The sequence below is a fragment of the Carassius carassius genome, chromosome 14 (assembly GCF_963082965.1).
Source record: "Carassius carassius chromosome 14, fCarCar2.1, whole genome shotgun sequence".
Taxonomy (NCBI): domain Eukaryota; kingdom Metazoa; phylum Chordata; class Actinopteri; order Cypriniformes; family Cyprinidae; genus Carassius; species Carassius carassius.
This window is the reverse complement of record NC_081768.1, coordinates 19,754,002-19,778,254: the sequence shown is the minus strand read 5'-3', so window position 1 is coordinate 19,778,254 and position 24,253 is coordinate 19,754,002. Positions and strand designations below refer to the sequence as shown.

The 24,253-nt window shown below is 37.2% G+C and overlaps 1 protein-coding gene across 5 annotated transcripts in view; it reads right to left on the bottom strand.

The window, feature by feature from the left end:
* Positions 1 to 24,253, bottom strand: part of ndst2a (N-deacetylase/N-sulfotransferase (heparan glucosaminyl) 2a) — a 135,372-nt gene that overhangs the window by 100,067 nt on the left and 11,052 nt on the right. For 4 of the 5 annotated variants that reach the window (XR_009437530.1, XM_059566513.1, XM_059566512.1 and 1 more), the window contains exon 2: positions 4,471 to 4,575. The exons of the other annotated variant lie outside the window; for it this stretch is intronic. The gene's annotated coding sequence lies outside the window, so the exon portion shown is untranslated. The remainder of the gene's footprint in view (positions 1 to 4,470; positions 4,576 to 24,253) is intronic. 5 annotated transcript variants of the gene reach the window in all.

Sequence of the window (24,253 nt, the reverse complement as noted above, 5' to 3'; positions counted from 1 at the left end):
TTTGAAATATGAATCGTTGCCACATTTCTTGTTAACATCTTTCATTTATCGCGGTCTCTTTTGTATTTGGCTGGTTTGCAGAAAGCCTCACCAAATCTGACCAGTCAGGCGTTTGCATCACGGGAACTTGTACAAACATGCATGGGTGACACGAATGGTGATGGCTCCAGACTGGTGATGTAGTATTTGGTTTCCCATCAAGGTCCATCGCCCAACAGAAAATACATTTGCTGAATGCATAAACTTTATTTTCCTGTGCTCAAACCTGCCAATCTAAAGGAAACGCTGTGAACAGGGTTTCAGATAATTTGTTAATTACCAGAGACTTAGTATATATATAAAACAATTTGCACCTATTACTGTTATTACACTTACAATAACTTAAGTATACAAATAAAAAATTTGTATTATGCTGGCTATAGAGTGCGTTACGTCACGTGCACTAGACAACCGCGATAGCAACCGACCACTGAGGTGATTATCAATAATAAGTAAAAAAATTATATCGGCTTTATATCGGCTACAGGCCCTCTTGCTTTCCAAGATATCGTCATCGGCTGTCAAAAAAAAACAATATCGGTCGACCACTACCTGTGTCTCTGTTAGGGTTGGGTACCGAAAATAATAACCTACAGTCAGGTCCATAAATATTGGGACATGGACACAATTCTAATCTTTTTGGCTCTATACACCACCACAATGGATTTGAAATGAAACGACCAAGATGTGCTTTAACTGCAGACTTCCAGCTTTAATTTGAGGGTATGTACATCCAAATCAGGTGAACAGTGTAGGAATTACAACAGTTTGTATATGTGCCTCCCACTTTTTAAGGGACCAAAAGTAATGGGACAATTGGCTGCTCAGTTGTTCCTTGGCCAGGTGTGTGTTATTCCCTCATTATCTCATTTACAAGGAGCAGATTAAAGGTCCAGAGTTCATTTCAAATGTGATATTTGCATTTGGAATCTGTTGCTGTCAACTCTCAATATGAGATCCAAAGAGCTGTCACTATCAGTTAAGCAAGCCATCATTAGGCTGAAGAAACAAAACAAACCCATCAGAGAGATAGCAAAAACATTAGGTGTGGCCAAATCAACTGTTTGGAACATTCTTAAAAAGAAAGAACGCACCGGTGGGCTCAGCAACACCAAAGGACCCGGAAGACCACGGAAAACAACTGTGGTGGATGACCGAAGAATTCTTTCCCTGGTGAAAAAACCCCCCTTCACAACAGTTGGCCAGATCAAGAACACTCTCCAGGAGGTAGGTGTATGTGTGTCAAAGTCAACAATCAAGAGAAGACTTCACCTTAAAGTCTTCGTTCGTTCGTTTGAAGAGTACTCACCTTCAAGTGAATACAGAGGGTTCACCACAAGATGTAAACCATTGGTGAGCCTCAAAAACAGGAAGGCCAGATTAGAGTTTGCCAAACAACATCTAAAAAGCCTTCACAGTTCTGGAACAACATCCTATGGACAGATGAGACCAAGATCAACTAACAGAGTGATGGGAAGAGAAGACTATGGAGAAGGAAATGAACTGCCAATGATACAAAGCATACCACCTCATCAGTGAAGCATGGTGGTGGTAGTGTCATGGCGTGGGCATGTATGGCTGCCAATGGAACTGGTTCTCTTGTATTTATTGATGATGTGTCTGCTGACAAAAGCAGCAGGATGAATTCTGAAGTGTTTCGGACAATATTATCTGCTCATATTCAGCCAAATGCTTCAGAACTCATTGGACGGCACTTCACAGTGCAGATGGACAATGACCCGAAGCATACTGCGAAAACAACCAAAGAGTTTTTTAAGGGAAAGAAGTGGAATGTTATGCAATGGCCAAGTCAATCACCTGACCTGAATCCGATTGAGCATGCATTTCACTTGCTGAAGACAAAACTGAAGCGAAAATGCCCCAAGAACAAGCAGGAACTGAAGACCGTTGCAGTAGAGGCCTGGCAGAGCATCACCAGGGATGAAACCCAGCGTCTGGTGATGTCTATGCATTCCAGACTTCAGGCTGTAATTGACTGCAAAGGATTTGCAACCAAGTATTAAAAAGTGAAAGTTTGATTTATGATTGTTAATCTGTCCCATTACTTTTGGTCCCTTAAAAATTGGGAGGCACATATACAAACTGTTGTAATTCCTACACCATTCACCTGATTTGGATGTACATACCCTCAAATTAAAAATGGAAGTCTGCAGTTAAAGCACATGTTCGTTTTATTTCAAGTCTATTGTGGTGGTGTATCGAGCCAAAAAGATTAGAATTGTGTCGATGTCCCAATATTTATGGACCTGACTGTATGTAACCGGTATGCACCGAACCGAATCAGAACACAGATTTTGGTGCGTCTTAATGCCTGAGCGATCGACTGAAATATTTATCCTGGTTCTCCGAAATGGACGTTAGAAGCATGGGCGTCGCTAGGCTTTTTTAGCAGGGCTATAGTGATTAGCTCCATAAATTGTACACAAATTCGTGATCGCCTCAGAGTCAGTCACCTAATTTCATATGAAAACAGTGCCATCCTTAATCTCCTCACTGTCTTTCAGCGCGCTCTTCGATCCGCAGAGCGCGGCGGCACAGCACGAGCAGATTCAAACAGAAGTAGAAAGGACACAAGATGTGTGTTTATCAATAGATTAGGGTTAAGATTATAGCCTAATATCTGTATCTGTGCAGTTCGTTTTCATGAATACAGTTTACAAAAGATCACGAGGGAGCAATCGGTTTCCCATCTACTGTAAAGTTTTCGCTGCGTTCCTGTCCCGTATTTTATGGTAAAATTATGCATCCCGTTTCAAATCAATATGTGACGCGATTTGTCCCTTATTTTACAAAGGCCAACAAATATGTTAATAAACAAAATGTATTCTGTACTGTAATCCTAATAGAATTTATAATTAAATCAGTTTCATAAGAAGTATTAGAGAAGCTCATTTGCGTGTGATTTTGACGTCTTTGTTTCCATAGCGACAGAGTCTCCAGAGTGAGTGCAGCATGCGGTAAACAAACCTGCTCAATTTAAAACATCTAGAGCTCTGCCCTTTGAACACAAGACTCTCCAGATGTAGTGCAGAATGGGAAAGTTATCAATTCGCTGAAGGTGGCTACATTTGAAATAACGAACTTGAGCGCACAAAAGACGCAATGTGAACGGCTATTTTTCCCCCTGCATGTCATGTGCGGGGCTCAATTTTTATGATGAGAGTAGAGGAAATATAAATATATAAAAGTCGATAAACAGTTAAACATGTAGGTTAATACATAAAGAAAAGTTTAAGCTTTTCATTATAGGACTGTCTAGCAATATATAGATTGTTCCAATAATTGCTGTATTGTGATATTATCGTATTGTGAGCTATTTATTGTGATGCATATAGTATTGTGAGGTACCCTGTGATTCCCACCCCTAGTTTAAATGCACAACATTTTCACCAAACAATATGCTTCAAAATCCAAATAAAATCTTAAACGCAAGCATGATTAATGCTCAGCTCTTTTTAAAAGCTATGAATTCCAGTAGACAGGTAAAGCAAGTACATTTAGCTCAGAGCCATGTGAAACTAGGGCTGTGCAAAAAATCTAATGCGATTTTCATGCGCATGTCATCAGTAAAGATGCTCCTGTGATTATAAGTATATCTCCAGCACGTGCGTTCAGATCATGGTTGCCAGGTTTTCACAACAAATCCTGCCCAGTTGCTTTATAAAACTAGTCCAAAACTAGCCCAATCGCGTTTCCAGGAGGTTCCCCGATAAAAATTGCTTCCCGGGGTTAACATATACATTTTTTGAAAGGGTTGCCTTGGTAAAATTTGCCTTTTAGGGGCTAAATATCACGTTATTTATATTGGGGTTGCTTCAAACCGCAGACATGAAAAAACTTGGCAACACTGTTTCAGGTGGAGCGGCAGTTACAGAGCCGTAGTCTACCGACAACTAACACAAAATCGTTTTCAAAATCGACAAAGAATCACCTGCGATTTTAACATCGATTTTGTGTAGATTGTCAGTGAATTACGGCTCGGTGTAGTCAATGTCAACCAGTGTTGCCAAGTCTGTGGTTGTTTTTCATGTCCGCGGGTCGAAGCGACCCAAATACAAATAACGTGATATTTAGCACCTAAAATGCGAATTTTACCAAGGCAACCCTGCTAAAAAACTTATATTGTAACCCCGGGAAGCAATTTTTATCGGGGAACCTCCTGGAAGCGCGATTGGACTGGTTTTGGACTAGTTTTGAGAAGCAACTGGGCAGGATTTGTTGTGAAAACCTGGCAACCCTGATCTGAACGCACGTGCTGGAGATATACTTCTAATTACAGGAGCATCTTTACTGATGAGATGTGCATGAAAATCGCATTCGATTTTTTGCACAGCCCTATGTGAAACAGTTAAACATTTATTGACAAATCCTACATATACAATCCTATATACATGTATAAAGAAAACCTACCTGAGACTGAATTTCTCACAATGACAGCGGTACAGTTAGGACTGTGAAACGAAGAGGTTCTGGAAGAACATGAGTTTCCATTATCAAATGGTCAGGAGCAGCAACCTATTAAAATAAGAAACGCTTTATAAGATTATAGTGCTCAGAACAGAACTGTAACAATCACATTCACTGCACTCAACAGGGTTTACTGGCTTGATCTCTATAGCCCTTCAGTGACCTTATCAAAAGACATTAATGAAAATCTAATGAAAAATGTTTTTCCCAGACAGTGTTGTACTTAGCATGCAGTGTTTGTTCTAGCTGCCTGTCCTGGAAAATGCCACTTATGTGATAAGTGGCATTGAAGAATTTAATAATTGTCACAAGTAGTCTATGTAAGTATTGTTTGTGTAAAAAAAAAACAAAAAAAAAAAACCTAAACTAACTAAAATTAACGTAAATACAAATGGAAATACAAAACTATTAAGTCAACAAAGTAAGTAAATGTGTGACTTGCAGTTTCATTAAAAAAAAACAAAAAAAAAAAACAATGTTTAATACAATTACTCTATGTGCTTCCTGAGTTTATGTTTATGGTTTTGTGGCATTCAGAGGCATTCAGCAGTCAGCAGTCATGTTGTTTTTGAAAAACTCGCATTGGTATGTAGCAATCAGTTTCATTTCACAGAAGTAAATCTTCTCAGGTTTGGCAAGGGATAGTAGAAAGGAAACAGCCCAAGCTAACCACAGTGACAAGGCCTGCCTCTGGTAGCAATGCAAAAATGCTCAATGCTCAATGCTCAATCAAATCCCACGCTTTGTATGTTGTTGATGTTGTTTTTTTAAAATGCATTCCTCAAACGATTAGCACATTGAATTTATTCTCCCCCATAATCGGTTCTTGGAACATTTTCAAAGCACATGGCATAACCCAGTTTGGTAGCGTGTAAACAACCAAATGCATGCCAGATTATGACCATCAATTACTCACTCATCACATCCAATTAAAACATCTGGGATTAAGGGATTCATGATTATGATTTTAATCAATCCAAATAAAGCAGATGACACCTGATGGCCAAACAGGACAAACACACCATCAATCAAATATTAATCATGTGTGATGCAAATCCTTCAAATTCCTAGAAAATTAAGAAATGAAGTTTCATGAAGACAACGTGGCATAGAAAATACGATTTTTCCTGTTGTCACTCTCCACAACCTTGTATCTGCAATAATACAGTGCTCATTAATACAAGAGCTCATTAAACTTGGAAATGTATGCTTCCAACTCTCAACATCAGAGAACAGCAGTCTCTACAGGTGCACAATCTGTAAATGTAAATCATGCCAAAAAAGCCCAGAGACTGAATCATGGTCCCTGCTCGCCTCACTATGTGCACACATACACACAAATTAGACTTTGTTCAGTGAGCACTCTGCATTTCTATAGGAGCCCAGCAAGTCCCATTTGTTTACATGGCACTAATTAAGTGTGCTTTAATGAAGAAGCAAAAGTGCCAACAATGAGCCCCTGTGTTGGGAATGAGGGAACGTCTCCGGTTCTGTTCCTCAATCCTGCATTACACATCACAGCCATTACAAAAACATAAACGGTCAACATTAAAGCAAAAACGACCATTGCGAATATTCATTGGTAGGGTTATATTAGAGAAGACGCTCTCCTTAAGTAACAACAGAATGATGATGTATCTTCTATATTATTACTAGGGGTGTGACGAGACTATTTATCCCACGAGACGAGATGAGACGAGACTGGGTTCACAAGAACGAGACGAGACAAGATTTTTAGACTTTTTTTTTCTAAGAAATCCTCAATAATGAAATATATAGGGGCAAATAGTATTTTATTCAACTGAAAAAAACAAAATGCAAAGAATATAGGTGCATTTTGAAATCAACTTGTACTTTATGAAATTAAACATTTAAATGAAAGTGACATGACATACAGCCAAGTATGGTGACCCATACTCAGAATTCGTGCTCTGCATTTAACCCATCCAAAGAGCATACACACAGCAGTGAACACACACACACATATACACACACACACACACACACACACCGTGAACTCACACCCGGATCAGTGGGCAGCCATTTATGCTGCAGCACCCGGGCAGCAGTACTAGGCACGGGCCGATTACCGGTTTCAAGGTATACTGCGATTTGAAAAAAATCACGGTTTCAAAACCACTAATATTTTCCATTATACCGTTCCTGTGGTATGCGCTGTTTTCCTCCATCTCCTCTATGACTGAAAGAGTAGGAATCCCAGTTTATAGAGTAATACTGACCCCTCCTCCTCCTGTTGGTGCGAGCGAACGGTCAGTCACGTGTAGGATGGTCGAACCGGTAAAAGAGTCGCGCGATAATGCACACTGTTTTCCCAGATTAACTTTTTTTTTTTTTTGTACGAAATTCAAATTCATGGCATATGCAGAGGAAGTGTTTAGCCCCTTTCATACATACAGTCTTTACTGGTAAATTACTGGTAAGTTTATGGGTGTTGGAGTGGGGGTAAACGGTTTACGGTTTTACAGTTTTTTTTACTGTTTACCGTAACGGTTTAGTTCATTTTTGCTATTTACATTTTTTTTTATGCTATTTAAAAATAAAATAAAATAAAAAGCCCAGTACACTTTAATTAAACCTCCAGTACACTTCTGTATAAGCCTGGGCAATATGAGCAAAAATTCTTATCTCTGTATTTTTTGGCTGATTTGTGGTATACGGTAGCCTATATCTATTGGTATTTTTTATTTGGATTAAATAAATAAAGTGAATGTAAGCATGTAGCAACAATCTAAAAAAAATATATTTAAAGCACAAGTTACTAAACTAAAAATAAAAATTATAAAAATCATTTTATTTTTCAACATTTTTTTTTCATGACTTCATGACTTTTCTGCTAGCATGATGTCAACAAGCTTTCATTTTGTCAACCTCTAACAGCAATAAGACCTGTTGTTTTTTTCTTTTATCATCCAATCATATCACAGTGGATAAAATAAGTCGCAAGTAAAAAATTACGCAAGTAAAATGCACTACGAGGGCCATTTCTGGTTGACTTTTACAAGCTGAGCAGAAAAGACAATACATCTGCCCTTGTTATCTTTTTATGACACAAGAACTTTAATCATGTCAAGACTGTTTACAGTGGACAGAGCAAAGGTTTCATCTTTGAGTGATAAGGATCTTAAACAGTCGAGCATGTTACGAGTGCTTCTCTTCATTTGCAATGCAACAGAAGTTGAGCAGTTTATTCTGCCATGAAGCACTGAGACAGTATCTTGTCACTGGATAATAGCATCTCTCATCTCATCCGTCTGCCAACTGGAATTTCTGCTCGTGTTTGGTGATGGGCCAGACCAAGAAGCAGAGCTCTTTCCAAAACTATATCCATGTGGGGCAAAGAAATACAATGAAATTACCAAAAGACTATGAGCTTTGCATGAGTCTGCATTGGCTTACATACTGAAACAGACGAAAAGGGAAATGAAAAACCTGCGTTGTCTAAATTACGCATGCAGAGCGACACAAAAACGCAGGTTAATTTTCTCAGAGGATTGTCTAATTCTTGCACATAAACGCTTGTTTTGGGTTTCTGTTGGGATTGTAATAAAACATGCATGCTACTCAACAAGAGAGGAAGAGGCCAGTAAACAGAGAAGCTCATCACGCTTTTCTCCCTCCTGTGGAGTGCTGCAAGGGAGAAAGAGAACAAGATGGAGAGAGAGCATAAGTGGGAGAGCGAGCTGTGACTGCATGTTGCAGATCCTGCTGTTTATCCGCCAGCCTGCCTTCACACTGCGCTCATTCAGTCTGAAACAAAGCCCGATCAGCCGAGAGGCTCTGCTAGGACACGCACTACAAAATGGGAACTCCAGAAAGAAGAACAGAAATGGACAGAGAGAGAAATGGACAGAGAGAGAAATGGACAGAGAGGGCTAAAAGACAGAGACACCATACCTAAACAAAAGGAAACCAGGAGCGAAAAATAAAAGAAAAACAACATGCAACATTCTCAAATGTTTCAAAACAAGTACACAAAGTCACTCAGGCACACAGAGTCATTCTGGCTAAAGCGAGTGTGTTTGCTCGGCCCAGGCACCTCAGGTGATGAGGTTGGAAGTCTCATAGGAAGTGTTCTGTTATCGCCTACGAGATGACCACCAAACTCAGTGTCGATCCAAGGGCAGCAGTGCACTGACAAAACAAGTGAAAGCATTATGAAATTGCTCGACAACAACATGGGACACCAGCACATTAACGCTATACCAAACAGTTATTTCTGGGAAAAATAAATAAATATTTTGCCTGAATAAAAAAATAAAATATATTTTTCTGAATAAATTGACAGCCAGTGTAAGACAGGGCTCCACAAAGAGTTTCAGGCCAGTTACGATAAGTCTATTTTTATTAATAAAAATACACGTCTCTCACCTTTTTGACACATTGGCAGAATTTGCTGAAATTTTATCCAGCAGGCTTACATAGATGGATTTATTGAAATGACAAAAAAACACTTGAAAGCATCAGTATGTGTTGAAAACTTCAAACCATTACAGAGTTCATAAACATGTTTTTAATCATGTAGTTACATTACAGTTCTATAATTTCCATAATTTTTTTTGTTTTAGTTTTACAATATTATAAGTGTTTTTAAATGAAAAACATGAATATTCATAGATAAAAAATAAAATAAATATAAATATATATATATATACATATATATATATATATATATATATATATTTATTTATTAGGGATTTCAATTTTTGATAATTTCCATGATCGATCGTCGTTTAAATTAACGATCAATTAATTGATTAATCGTTAAACTTAATGCTGCAAAATGCGACTATTGCAGCAACGCAGTCAGGCCATCCTTAAAAATATTCTTGTTTGCCGTAACCCGACCGACCCTGTCAATTTAGGAAAGACTCAATTTTTTATTTATTTTTTTGCTTTTAGTCCGACCGACTTGCCGATTGTAAATTTGCGTTAAGACTGACCAATTTTTTTTTACTCTTCAAACAACTAATACAAAAGCAATAAAATAATATTAATTATATTTAAGTAAGTATTGTAAATATATACATTTCCTAGGCCTACATACAAACAAAGGCTATCTTCCTTAATAAAAAATAAAAAAAACTGTGACGTCATCTATGTTTACACTATTGGTCAACGGATGTCACACTATGGCCTGTGCGTTCGCTTCGTCTCATACTCTCATTCATTGTCAGAGTCAATGGTTCGCGCTTTGGCTCATGGCTCCGGTAAACAAAATGTTTGCGGTCACTGTTCAAAGTCATACGGGTTCGGGCACCATAATACATCTAAAAAATGCATTAAAACATCTCGACACAGCTTTAACTTGGCACGAAGTTCTGGAAAAACTGTGCCCAGATCTTTTCCCATCCCTTCTCCTGTCTAGTCTAAAACCGTGTCCGTGTCAACTGTCACTTTATGTTCGAAAATCTATTGCCTTATGGATTGGACCAACCAACACAAGTTTCGAAAACGAAAATAAGAAATTGATTTTAATGACCTTCTCTCGGAGCACGTACAGGTTTTTTTTTTTTTTTTTTTGGGGCACGTCCAGTTTTGTTTAGTTTTTTGGAACACGCGTCACACAGCAAATGCAGTTTCGGAAACACACGCATAACAGCAAATAATACTTCTGCACAATGTTTCTCTTTTTACAACAGAAATGTGAATTCTGTCGGTATTCAGACAAATAATAGAATCACCTAGGGCTGTGAAAATAGCTGAAAAACTAAATTCGAATGTTCTACTTAAATATGATCAAAATTCGAATTGTATTTGAATTTAAAATGCATAATTTCAGTTAGTGTGAAGAAAAACGTTTTGCTTCTCTTCTGAGGCCTCAAGATGGAATGACGTGGCGAGATTGGGTTGAGGGTTGAGTTAACCATTTCATTATGATAATGAATAGACTGCGATGTAAGTTTGGATTGTTGGAATACATGTGCGCCAGGCTCCAACAGAAGAAAACAGAAGATTTGTGCTCTTGTAAAATAAAGCAAACAAACAATGCGCATTGTCATCCTTATCTTTCTGTGAACTTATGGAGTGTCTCCACACTTCTGTCAAATCCATTATCTTATTTAAGTCAGATATATTTTGCATATTTAAAAAAAAATAATAATAATTATGAAAACAAATAGTTATTTTTATGTTAGACCTATTATATAGGCTATACATTTTCCTTAAAGCATCCCATTTTGTCCCAGGGCCGTTCGAGCCTACAGCCTTCATTTATGTGGCTTTGTTCTGGTTTACCGGTTGCTCAAGAATTTCCACAAATTCAATAACATTTAGGCATTGTTTCCTTGTTTCTTTTCCTAAATCTTCACAGTCTAAGCCTCTAATTTTGCAGGTTTATTTTATTATCTTTCACTTTTAATCGCTGTTTCCACCTCTCTTACTGTGGTAAATATGGGAAGGGAAATGAAAGATTTCATGAATTAAGAATTTGTTCGATTTATTCATTTGTTTCCTTATTTCAGTTAAATCATGGGTTATTTAGGGAACAAAATTAATTAAACATGGACAGTTGAAAAATTAAGTTGTAGGAACGAATTAAGTTGTAGGATAACAATTTTTTAACATAAAATGTTAAAAATATTTCAGCAAAATGTTTTTGCTCTGAATTTTGTCTCCCTCTCCTCTCGGTGTTCCCTCTGTCTTTCACTAAAGATTTCAACTTAACGCAGACTGTCAGGACGGGCCTTTATGCAAAAATGAAATGGGGCTTGCGTCATTTTGTGACATTTACAGATAAGGTTATGACCGTTAACTAATAATTTTTTGCGCCAAGGACGCACACACATATCTTTAAAAGCACCTGACAGGCAAGCCATTATGCTAATGAATCAGCTTGAAGCCTAAAATAAAGATGTATCATGTTTTGGGCAGCTTGGATCACAAATCTTTCCTGCAGGAGCTCATTCCATTACCTCCAATATTTGTATCTACATTTTGTCAACAGAAATGCGTTATTCAGTGCTGTCATTTGACGCGAATGGCTTCAGTACGTGCACTGAGGGCAGACCCAACTCATCGATAATGAGAATCGTTGTCGATATTATCGATAATGAAAATCAATAGATTTTATCGAATAGTTGTTGCAGCCCTAGATCATGTATGATTGTATTTCAGTAAAAAGCCATGCTATTTTACAAAGATAAGCTGATTTGGTGGAATCAATCAGGGTTGATTTGCTATGAGGATAAAAAATGAAGGCCTATGTACAAAACTAAGGTTTCGACATTAATGGGGATTCATACTTTGCCATTCACATCATCAAATATGGTATTCACACTATATTAAAAATAACTTTACAGTTTAAGAGAGGAGAACAAAGAAATAATTAATGTAGGTAAAAACTATTGCTCAACATCAAGGTCATGGAATGGATAACCGCAAATATAATGGCATCTTCACAGAATTAAAAAGTAATTTGATCTAAATCAATACAGAAAATACTGCAAAAGCAGTAAAAACCATGAATAGACAGCACGACAGACAGACAGAGAGACAAAACAAAGTTTTAAAAGAACCAGTTCCTCAGCACAATTTAACTGGCCTTGGTTTAATGATTTTAATGGATTTGTAAAAGGACAACCTACAGAGAGAAAAAAACAATGCACGAGTTCATGATTTCAAAACAGCAGGCCATTTTTTGTGTGAATACTAGTGAATGGGCTATTACTGAACTCTACAGTCAAGCATTTCATTCGCAATTGTGAGTGAATGTGAACAATTATTTTGCTGCACTGTTGCAAGTGAGATTTAACATTACAGCCCAATTCAAAAACTTCTTTAAAAATCTATCATAAAACAACCTCCTTCCAATGTATCTTATGGCGCTTTTCCATTGTGTGGCATGACTCACCTTGGCTCAGTACTGTACGGTACAGCACAGATCGGCATGGTTTGCGTTTCCACTGCAGTTTAGTATCGCTTTAGAGTGGGTGGGATTATTCACCTTGTTACAGTTGCACTGCCTCTATGCCACAACTCCTAAAAAATAATAATTCAGCGTCACCCCATCAAGCTCTCGCTGGATCCGCTCTTCTGCGATCAAGGAGAGGAACGTCTGTACTTCCCCAATAGACTATGAAACTTTTTGTTTGTTAAAAGTAGCACTCGTTCAAAACAGTTGCGTTCGAATCCTTCGCTGGCTGTGTTGATTTGAATCTAGCGGTTCTGTTGTGTTTATGTCGTAAGTTCAGTGACGCAGGTATTGACGATTCTCTCTGATCAGCAGAGTTTACACATCACGTTTTGGTAACGAGACTGTTCAATTGGAACCTCAACCATAGTGGTACTAAAAAAAGTTAGTTAGTTGAACCATACTGAACCCTACCATTGCCGTACCATGCAGTGGAAAAGCGCCATTACTTTACACACTGTGAATGGCTTACTGTTTAAAGGCTGTGTTCCTGCATTTTGCCTGTGCTTCTTCAGTTGTTGGTCAATGTAAACATACACAGATGTTTTTCTTTTTTTAACAGCATCTCGTGCCACTAGAGAAGGAATGTGGAGTTAAAAATAGTTTACTTCTTACAGTGTGCTTTTCAAAAACAAGTAAGCTTTCAACATGTTTTAAAAAATGTGTCCTTTACGTATGCTTTGATGTAAAAATAGAATGTGGTTTGTGAACATTAATTAGGCCATGCAGACTTGAATGTTTAACCTTCCAGGAGCATTCAATCAAGTAGCTTAATTAATATTCATGAACCATGCCCTCATAATAAAAGGATTCTTCTATTCTCATTTGATTAGCACACACTTAAGAGCGTATTCTTTCAAGAAAGGTGTACACGTAATTAATATTCATGAACAAAACCTTAGCCAAACTCAAATTACAGCATACTCTTATTAATATGAAAAAGTAAGAAAATAAAGAATTTGTAAGCTACACAATATACAACCCGAATTCCGGAAAAGTTGGGACGTTTTTTAAATTTTAATAAAATGAAAACTAAAGGAATTTCAAATCACATGAGCCAATATTTTATTCACAATAGAACATAGATAACGTAGCAAATGTTTAAACTGAGAAATTTTACACTTTTATCCACTTAATTAGCTCATTTAAAATTTAATGCCTGCTACAGGTCTCAAAAAAGTTGGCACGGGGGCAACAAATGGCTAAAAAAGCAAGCAGTTTTGAAAAGATTCAGCTGGGATAACATCTAGTGATTAATTAAGTTAATTGATATCAGGTCTGTAACATGATTAGCTATAAAAGCTTCGTCTTAGAGAAGCAGAGTCTCTCAGAAGTAAAGATGGGCAGAGGCTCTCCAATCTGTGAAAGACTGCGTAAAAAAATTGTGGAAAACTTTAAAAACAATGTTCCTCAACGTCAAATTGCAAAGGCTTTGCAAATCTCATCATCTACAGTGCATAACATCATCAAAAGATTCAGAGAAACTGGAGAAATCTCTGTGCGTAAGGGACAAGGCCGGAGACCTTTATTGGATGCCCGTGGTCTTCGGGCTCTCAGACGACACTGCATCACTCATCGGCATGATTGTGTCAATGACATTACTAAATGGGCCCAGGAATACTTTCAGAAACCACTGTCGGTAAACACAATCCGCCGTGCCATCAGCAGATGCCAACTAAAGCTCTATCATGCAAAAAGGAAGCCATATGTGAACATGGTCCAGAAGCGCCGTCGTGTCCTGTGGGCCAAGGCTCATTTAAAATGGACTATTTCAAAGTGGAATAGTGTTTTATGGTCAGACGAGTCCAAATTTGACATTCTTGTTGGAAATCACGGACGCCATGTCCTCCGGGCTAAAGAGGAGGGAGACCTTCCAGCATGTTATCAGCGTTCAGTTCAAAAGCCAGCATCTCTGATGGTATGGGGGTGCATAAGTGCATACGGTATGGGCAGCTTGCATGTTTTGGAAGGCTCTGTGAATGCTGAAAGGTATATAAAGGTTTTAGAGCAACATATGCTTCCCTCCAAACAACGTCTATTTCAGGGAAGGCCTTGTTTATTTCAGCAGGACAATGCAAAACCACGTACTGCAGCTATAACAACAGCATGGCTTCGTCGTAGAAGAGTCCGGGTGCTAACCTGGCCTGCCTGCAGTCCAGATCTTTCACCTATAGAGAACATTTGGCGCATCATTAAACGAAAAATACGTCAAAGACGACCACGAACTCTTCAGCAGCTGGAAATCTATATAAGGCAAGAATGGGACCAAATTCCAACAGCAAAACTCCAGCAACTCATAGCCTCAATGCCCAGACTAGGGCTGCAACTAACGATTATTTTGATAATCGATTAATCTGTCGATTATTTTTACGATTAATCGATTAATCGGTTTATGTACTTATATTTTAGTTTTTCCCATTTTTCCCCCAAGTAAATTATTAATAAATGGTCTTTATCCTTCAGCATAGATTTTTAAGAGATTTTAACCATTTTGCACTGTCATATCCTAATCAAAAATATACCTGGAGTTGTTTTATTGTGTTAGTAATCCTTTGTCGAACTCTTCTGCAATCAGAACACTGACCCATACTCTAGCAAATTTCACAAGGAGATTTAAAATAATGTTTTCACCATGGCAGTCCTCAGAGCTCCTAAAGTAGTTTAACATCCCGAACTAAGCTTATTAAGGAATCTTTCAGAACATATTTTCACGAAGAATAAGGATAAAACAGAATAAAATTGCAGTGCATTGTATTTTATTATTTACTGGGAAACAGCTTTATTGCTTTTGCTGTGAAATTGTAAACAATCCTTCGAATAAAGTGCCAGTGGCATGAAACCTGAATGGAACTCACAATTTAAAGTAAAATCCATCAGAAGGTTGTCCAGAAAAAAAAATTGGACAGTCACACACAAAAAAACCTGCTGTGTGAAAAAAGAGCAGCGAATACTTAGAAAAAAAGTGCATTTCAAATATCTTTAAACATTTACCTCTCTCATTCAGTCATAATTAGGCTGCACGACTGAATTTTGAACTGGTAAACGACAAACTGATCACAGAACATGTTTGTAAAGCTTTAAATGTTAACTGTTAAAAAGCAATGTTATCAGATTTTACGACTAAACATTTGCAAACAACATTGTACTGGAGAATCTGCACAAATAAAAGTCTTAGGGGCCGTTCACATATCGTGCCTAAAAACGCGTGGAAAACGCTAGGCGCACCGCTTTCTCCTTCTTTCCAAAGCGCTCGGGCAGAAGCGCCCCTGAGGCGTCTGCCTTTGCTAAGCAACCATGACGTGCTCTCTCCTTGAAGACGCGGAAATTTCAGCAAAGGATAAATGGATTTGCAGCTCAAAAAATCGCTTGCAGTAGCTCTGCTACTAAATTTATTTCAAAATGGAAATCCATATACAACTATGATCAGCTGTTCCTTTCATCTTGACTGAGCTTTTAACGTTGTTACGGGAAAGGATGAAGCTGATTGGTTAGTTCTTGTCACATGACCCGTGATGCGCTTGCAGCATTCTGAAAAGTTGAGATGTTTTTAACTCGATGCGGTGCGGTGTTGGAAATAACGAACTTGAGCGCGCAAAAGACGCGATATGTGAACGTCCCCTTAAACAGTTCAGTAGTGCAGAGTTTACAGGTTACTCTTCTTTTTTGAAGGCTCAAAGTAAAGTACTCCCAGTCTCCCACATCCCGCTAAATGCTGCAGAGACGCCGTTCGGGAAGCAAGTGACATAAAACGAGGCCAGCTATTGGCTATTCGCTACTTCTCCTGCTGTACTGGCTGAGTAAAACCTCCGGTGGCTCATTACTGCCACACTTTGGTCACCGCAGATTTGAAATATGCACGAAATGAGCCGCTTACGGCAAATAAAAGTTATTTAGCAATGAATCGATGACTAAATTAGTTGACAACTATTTTAATAATCGATTTTTATCGATTAAATCGATTCGTTGTTTCAGCTCTAGCCCAGACGTCTTCAAACTGTTTTGAAAAGAAAAGGAGATGCTACACCATGGTAAACATGCCCCGTCCCAACTATTTTGAGACCTGTAGCAGAAATCAAAATTGAAATGAGCTCATTTTGTGCATAAAATTGTAAACTTTCTCAGTTTAAACATTTGCTATGTTATCTATGTTCTATTGTGAATAAAATATTGGCTCATGTGATTTGAAAGTCTTTTAGTTTTCATTTTATTAAAATTTAAAAAAACGTCCCAACTTTTCCGGAATTCGGGTTGTATATTTAAACCAGGGCTGTCAGTTTAAAGTGGTTATTTTTTGTTTTTTGTTTTATGAAAATAACAATTAAAATATTTTAATGCAGTTAACGCACTGGCCTCGTCCCCAGACCTGTACATCATCTTACATTTCATACAGTTGACAAATATGATGTAGAGCAACAACTCCATAAATGCAGTTATGCCCTAAAATTCAAGATATTGAGGCAAAAAAATGCCCCGTATAAGTTTGTCTCATATTTATATCATATGATAAGTGATATTACACAAGCAGCTAGAGCAATATCAGATTAGTGCTGTTTATGTCCAAATACCATGAGTGTAAATGTGATTTCATATAACAATCTCATTAATATAGGAAGCTATTTACTTAATTCCTGAATGAATCACCTGTTATCAGTGACTTTCATTGAATGAACAAAAACTACCGATGATGTTTCTCAAATTATCTTCTTTTATGCTACTATTTTTAATGTCTTCTTGATAATTTATCATTTAACGCAATAATAGCTTTAAATGATCTTCTTCGTGTATTTTCACAGCAAATTATTTTATGATTAATTAGACTAATCAATCAATGCATCATGTAATGAATTAGATAAAAAATTGAGTAAGTATTTAAACATTAACCAGTAACTAACAAACTTTACTGTATTACATATATATTATAATGCAGATCACAGACCAAAATGAATTCAAATATTTATGTTTGTGATATTTTTTACAAAAAAATTTAATATTTAAATGTTCACAAACTACTGATCTGTCAAATAATGAAGAATTATTTTTGCATAACTCAATATGTTATAAAGTTATAATGAAGTGTTAACAATAACAAGACACCAGTCAAGTAAAATTTTTAAACTTTCTGTGAAAGCATCTACTTACAAGGATACTGTTACTTAACACATCATGTAGTTAGAATATCTGCATTTTATGGCACTTCTCAATTCAGTACTTGACATTGTTTTTGTTATATTGTGACATCAACATCAATAATTACACTTGTAAGTGCTCTTAAACAGGCATGTTAGTGCAGAGCCTTGTATCAAAGATTTGGGAATATGACACACTAACTACAACAGAGTTTGTAAGCAGTCTGTCTTTAATGAGGCTAAATGAAGTCAACAGATGTATTCTCAAATTGCTGAGTACAACAAAAACGGTTTAAAAACATTTAAAGGAATCCAGGCATTTTACAGTCGTCTTTGTGTTCTTGTAAGCAGTTACCATTCAAATATATCCAGCCAGTGCAAATGTATTTAAAAGGAGGTACCTGAGAAGTTTCGCTGTCTTAAGGTAGTAAGCCAACTGTTCTTCACCCATGTTCCCTTAACATTCATTCAAATCCCAAACCATGAAGTAAGTGGTTCCTTTATGTACCGAAAAAGGAGTCAACATTTTTTCTCTGAGATTTTAAGCAAGCACATTACAGCTCAAAACCAGAATGAAAAACAAAACTGATAAACTTTTTGTTAATAACTAGCATGCACTTTTTTGTCTGAGTACTGATAAACTTTGCTTACACAAGCAATCAAAACTAAACTAGACAATCTTGTTCAGCATGTGGGATCAAGTTGCAGTTTCTCCAAAATGTCTAAGTGTGTTTCTAATGTCACATGCAGTGACTGCAGCCTGTGGTGGCATAGTGTCTAGTGGTCGATCGATATATCGCCAATTCTGATAGATCGGTCAATATTTGCCATCATCGGCTGATAAGTTTTTCTGCTTGGCTGATGTGTTTGAGTTGGGACTTTTATTTTGACGACGCTGAGAAAGGCAGCACCTGAATGCACACAGCTCACACTCTCTCTCTCGTTCACTATCGTTGTTAACAGTTCTGTCTAATATGGATAGAAGTCTGTCTAATAATCAGATAGAATGGTTAAACAAAGGAATTAATATATACAAAAAGTATTATAGTGATTGCTTTTATATTAGTAATAGAAAGGCAAACATTACAATACTTTCTCGTTTGCCGTCAGCATTAAAAACACGCATTTATATCATTTAAAAAAATCTTTGAATGGCTAATGAACATTTAATTTCACAAACTTAGTCGAATCCAGCTGTGAGATCTTGTGAAGTGTGCATTTTTATCCAGCTTGACTGCGTGTTCTCTGTGTGACGGTCGGTCTGTGTGAATTGAATGCTTTAAACTTATGATTTCAAACTATGCTGAGCTTGGATTTTCCCACTGTCATAGTCATGTAATTTTCTCTGTGTGCTAGGGCTGTGCAATTAATCGCATTCGATTGTTATGCACATCTCGTCAGTAAAGCTGGTCGCGTGATTAATAGTAAATCACCATCACCTGCTTTCAGATTGAGCGGCATTCACTACAAAGAGCTGTAGTTCACTGACAAGCTAGGCGTAATCAAAAATAAAATGCGATTAATCTGCGATTATTAATGCAAATATCCATCATGCGTGTTCAATTGGAGCAGCATGGAGATTTACTACAAATCACAGAACTGTCTTTACTGACGAGACGCACATGACAATCGCATGCGATTAATTGCACAGCCCTACTACAGACCATCAATGACCCATTTCATTTAACCTAAAATATAAATCATTCAGCAGTCTCAACAAAACAAACACATCTATCTCCTTTACTCATTCACAGAAACTCTTGTTTGTCAGAAACTCGTCTGTCGAATCATCTGGTGGGATGACTAAGGCACTGTTTCCAAGTTGTACAGCAAAATGTTCTTTAATATCTGACACAAAACTTAATGGTGTTATTATAGAGATTACAAACCCACTCTACTGCCATTATGGCTTTGAGAAAGGCAATTAACCTGAGAATGCTCCAGGTGGACTATACCTGCAATTGTTAGTACTGTCCCTTTAAGAGATGCATACACCCATTTCTATCTTGCCTGTTTATTTTGAATTTATAGATAATTAACTGTGTATATACGTAAACCTTGTGTGTTTTTAACAGTATTGGCATCAGTCGTATGGCCATCAGAGGATAACTAACATAACCAAATAATCAGCTGCTGTTTGACCGGCATTTTGCTATATGGATGCTTCGGGTGGACGCGCAGCACGTTACAACAGCACGCAAATAAAATGTTTCACCAGCAAGGTCTTAAGCACACGCAAATAATGTACATTTGTGATTGCAAATAAGTGCAATCTCTCGTGAGTGTAACTCTACCGCTGAATTGACATTTGATGTGAATGTGTCTCGCAAGTTGGAGTAAGTCGCGAGACATTATACAACTCATTGCGTGAGGTAGATGTAGTGTTTTGTTTGTAAATGTTTAATTATATTACTTGTTGCCTCCTTTGTTCACTATTACACTACTGCATATACTGCATCTGACACTGGTATCGCTTAGTTTTGTAACGAGAGCCCACACTTTCGAATGTTTCACTCTTTCCGCGATGGCTGACTGCGCGCACACGCACACACAGACACATACACACACAGCACATGCTGGATATCACACGCACGTCGAGCAAACGAAGCAGCAGCTTCTAATTCTTAGTTAACATCGAAGTATCGATAACAGTATAATTTGTCCTGAAGCTTATTGGTACACCGGTATCAACCCAATTATGTACCGGTTATTAAAGAGTTATTAAAGTCCCCCTGTAATCAAACATTTTATCCCTCAAAACTTATCTTTGATCATCAAAATGACATACTTAAATATTTTTTCTTGTGAAAATTATTTTGTTGCAGAAAACACATCTTTGCCAACCAAAATACAGGCAACCTAGCTTTGGTGTGGTGCTCTTAGCTAAATTAAAACATATTTTGAAAAACAACCAAAGTTCTGTATGTCTCAAGGATTCAGGTTCTTCTGAGGGTGTAAAGCAACAGAAAACGCTTATCGATTTATTTCCTTTGAAGAGCCTATAGACATAAGTATCCCTTTAAAGAGGAGAGCATCCCCAAAATGCTGAGTGTGTGTGAAGTCTGAGTAATAACAGTCTGTGTATCTCAGCAGTCAGGAAAAGTGCACAGCAATTGATTTAACTCTTGAAACATTATCCAAAATCAAATGAAGCCTTACAGAAATAAAGTGTGGAAAATGATGCCGTCAGCAGGCATACAAAACCATATGAAAAGAGGAGGAAAATAAGCCACAGGATTGTGTTACCCGTTGGCAGAAGATTAGATAACATGACCCTTTCCAATAGATTCGAGAGAAGCTTAACCTGCCGTGTGATTGAGAGTCCAAAATCATAGTGATATCATGTCAGGGTTTCCCAATGAAGGTGCATTTAAGAAATATGACTTGGGAAATTGTGTTTGAAATGTACATGCTGATTAAATACAAAACTCTAATTTAATTAAAAATACAAAAAACAAAATTTTTAAATCTCATAAAAAAAATCTACAGTAATAAAGAAAAAGAAGTTACATCTAAAGCTCTAATGCTGAAACCATTTCTCATAAACATTTGTGAGCAACTGTACAAGATGAAAATGAAGCAAAGTTTTCTTATCATTCTAATTGTGAAATTGTGATGCACTGCGACGTATCATTTTGCAATGGATATATCTATTCCTAACATACACCACATCAGTTCAGCTATTGCTTGATTTCTCAAACTCAACAGGGCTCCAGACTAACATTTGGGAGTTAAAAGCAGTAAAGCACTAAGCTTGAGTTAAGATGTATACAAAATATACTTTTATTAACAACAGTAACGGGTGCAAAATCTACTTTTTATATACAGAAGATATATATCTTCCATTTTTATTAAATATACCATTTTTTTTCTAGCATATGGAACTGATCAGCTGATTATGTGTGATTTAGTAGCAAACTGAAGAAAAAGTTTGTGACTTTTCTAACTTCATACTAGGGCTGCACGATGTGTCGTTTAAGCATCGATATCGCTGTACGATGTACGAATCCACGATAGTCACATCGCAGGATGTGGGATGTAGGCTATCGTAGTTGATCCGTTATTCATTAACTGTACGGGCCAGCTGCTCCCCGGCCCTTGACGAATGTGATTCGTGGATTAATTGCACAGCTTAACCATCATAGAGTGAAAGTTTATCATTTGCATGTGTTTTTAAGTCCTGTCAGTTTACCAGGGCAGAGAGAGAGAGAGAGAGAGAGAGAGAGAGGGGCACGCTCACCGTCTTCAAACACCACGAGCGATGTCTTGTTCTCTCTTCCTCGCGCATATTAATCAATGTAAGTGTGCTCACCCCATTTTTGTTTGTAAGAATCAATTAGATTAGATTTCATATCGCAATATATAATCGCAGAAAAATAAAACATCGCAATGTAATTTTTTCCCAATATCGTGCAGCCCTACTTCATACACAAAAAAAGTGTAATATTCTGACAACATCTGATTTCTTGATAATTTGATATTTTATAATAGTGATTTTATAATTTCAAAATAAAGAGAAAAAGTAGAAATGAATGACTAATAATCTAATAGGTGCTCCTCAGCTGCTGTCTATTGGTTATAATTGTGATTTTATGTTTTTTCATTTTTCGTAAGTGTTTGTTTACCACAAAGGATATTTTGTTCATCCCATTAAAAATAACATTCAAACTGGATCATCTTAGAGATTTAAAGTGCTGGAAATAGTTGTGTGAAATGCTTGAAAATCATAGAAAAGTGCCTAAAGTTCTCTCTCAAAAGATTGTACAAACCCTGAAATGAATTATGAAGGGCTGGGTGATATATCTAACGATACAAGCTACGCAATATCACGTTCATTATTGCAGATGAATGGGCTTCGATAATGAACGCGATATTGCATAGCTTGACAGTGATCTATGGCTCTGTCTATTAAATGCCGCTCCATTTAAAAGCAGGTGATGGTGATTTAGCGATAATCATGAAACCAGATTTACTGACTAGATGCACATGATCATATCGTTAGATATATCGCCCAGCCCTACATTTGATGTTTCTCAAATGCAAAAGAGCTTATGAGTTGGGCAACACGGTGGTCGCACCAGTGTGACCGCTCACAAAAATTTCTCGCACCAACAGAATATGGTAGCAAAGTCTGGAGCCCTGCTCAATGATTGAGGCAGTATGTCAAGAATGTTTAATTCCTTGGTGTTCTTGGCAGTAAATGCGTGCAGCCATACAACCTATCAAGACCCTTTCACTGAGATAAATGTGGTCAAAGAGACCTTTTACAAACAGAAAAACAGATGTCAAATACAAAAAACAACATTTTGCATTAAAGAAGACATCATTTAAAAGATGGACAAACAGACAACCTCGTCCAGATAAGCATGAGGACTGAAGTGAGAGAGAGGTTTCATCTTGAAAGAGTAGAAGCGCCGCTCTTTGTAGCAGCCACTGTGTACAAGAGCTCTTGATGGGAAGGCAGAAAAACACCGAAGAGATTAGAACTAATCATCCGCTGCTACTTCAAAGATTTTTTTTTTGAGTCCTTTGATCTCTCATTTACAGATAATTGAATCAATCTACCATTTCTTTAACCTAAGGGGTAAAAGCATTCTAGAGGTGCACTACCCACCCCTTTCGTCTTTGTTGACTGATTAACACTGGTCTGCAGCAGACTTTCATTAGCATGCATTTCAGATTGGACTCTAGCGAGGACTTTTATATACAAATCTGATTATTTGTTATGGTATTAGTCTGCATATTCACATATTCAGATGGATGGGAGTGCTAGTACAGGTAGTGACACTTTCCTTTTTTCTTTTTCCTGAGATGTGTGATAAGATTGGATAGCGCGCTGCATGGCACAGGATGGATCACTTGAACAAGCTGCTGGACAGCACAGTGCAGGCCACTAAACCCGTGCGACTCATTTGACTTCTACTGTGAATGTTCTACTTTAAAGCCCTATGTCAAACATCTCAAACAGCTGGACAGCCTGACATTGAGAAAAGATGGAGAAATCGGACTTTGTTTGCAATAAGATTTTCCAAGAGAGGATGAAAAGAAAACAACATCTGTTAAGGAAAAATAATTCACTTGAAACAGTACCATCTCAGTAGTGAACATCTAATCATCACTCTTAAAAATAAAGATCCTTTATTGGAATGTATGCTTTTATAAAGAACCTTTAACATATATGCAACCTTTAAAAATCACAGCAATTTCGGGTTCCCCAAAGAACCTTTCCAATGTTTTATATTAATTGATAATCTGCCACAGTCTAATCTGTCCTGCCACAGTTTAGTAATGAACTGAAAATATTTGTACAATATAATAATAATAATAATAATAATAATATAAAATGTCTTTGACGTTGTAATTTGTGCCATTGCTTTGACAAACAATTTGTCGAATTAACTAAAAGAGAATATGATAATATGATTCAAAGCAGTAAATGCCATCTCTATATGCTGTGATTTTAATGTTCATTTGGGAATGCAACAGGCACCAGTTGTGCATTATTTTCACATTCGCATAATTTCCAACATTTTTGTGGAAAGATAATTACAGTATTGCACCAGTTTTGTAATGAGACACACTTGTAAGCCAGAGTTCTCTGAAACAGCAGGTTTCTGCCAATATAACAAAAAAGGGATTACCTTTTTCAAGAAAAGAAATTAAGAGAAAA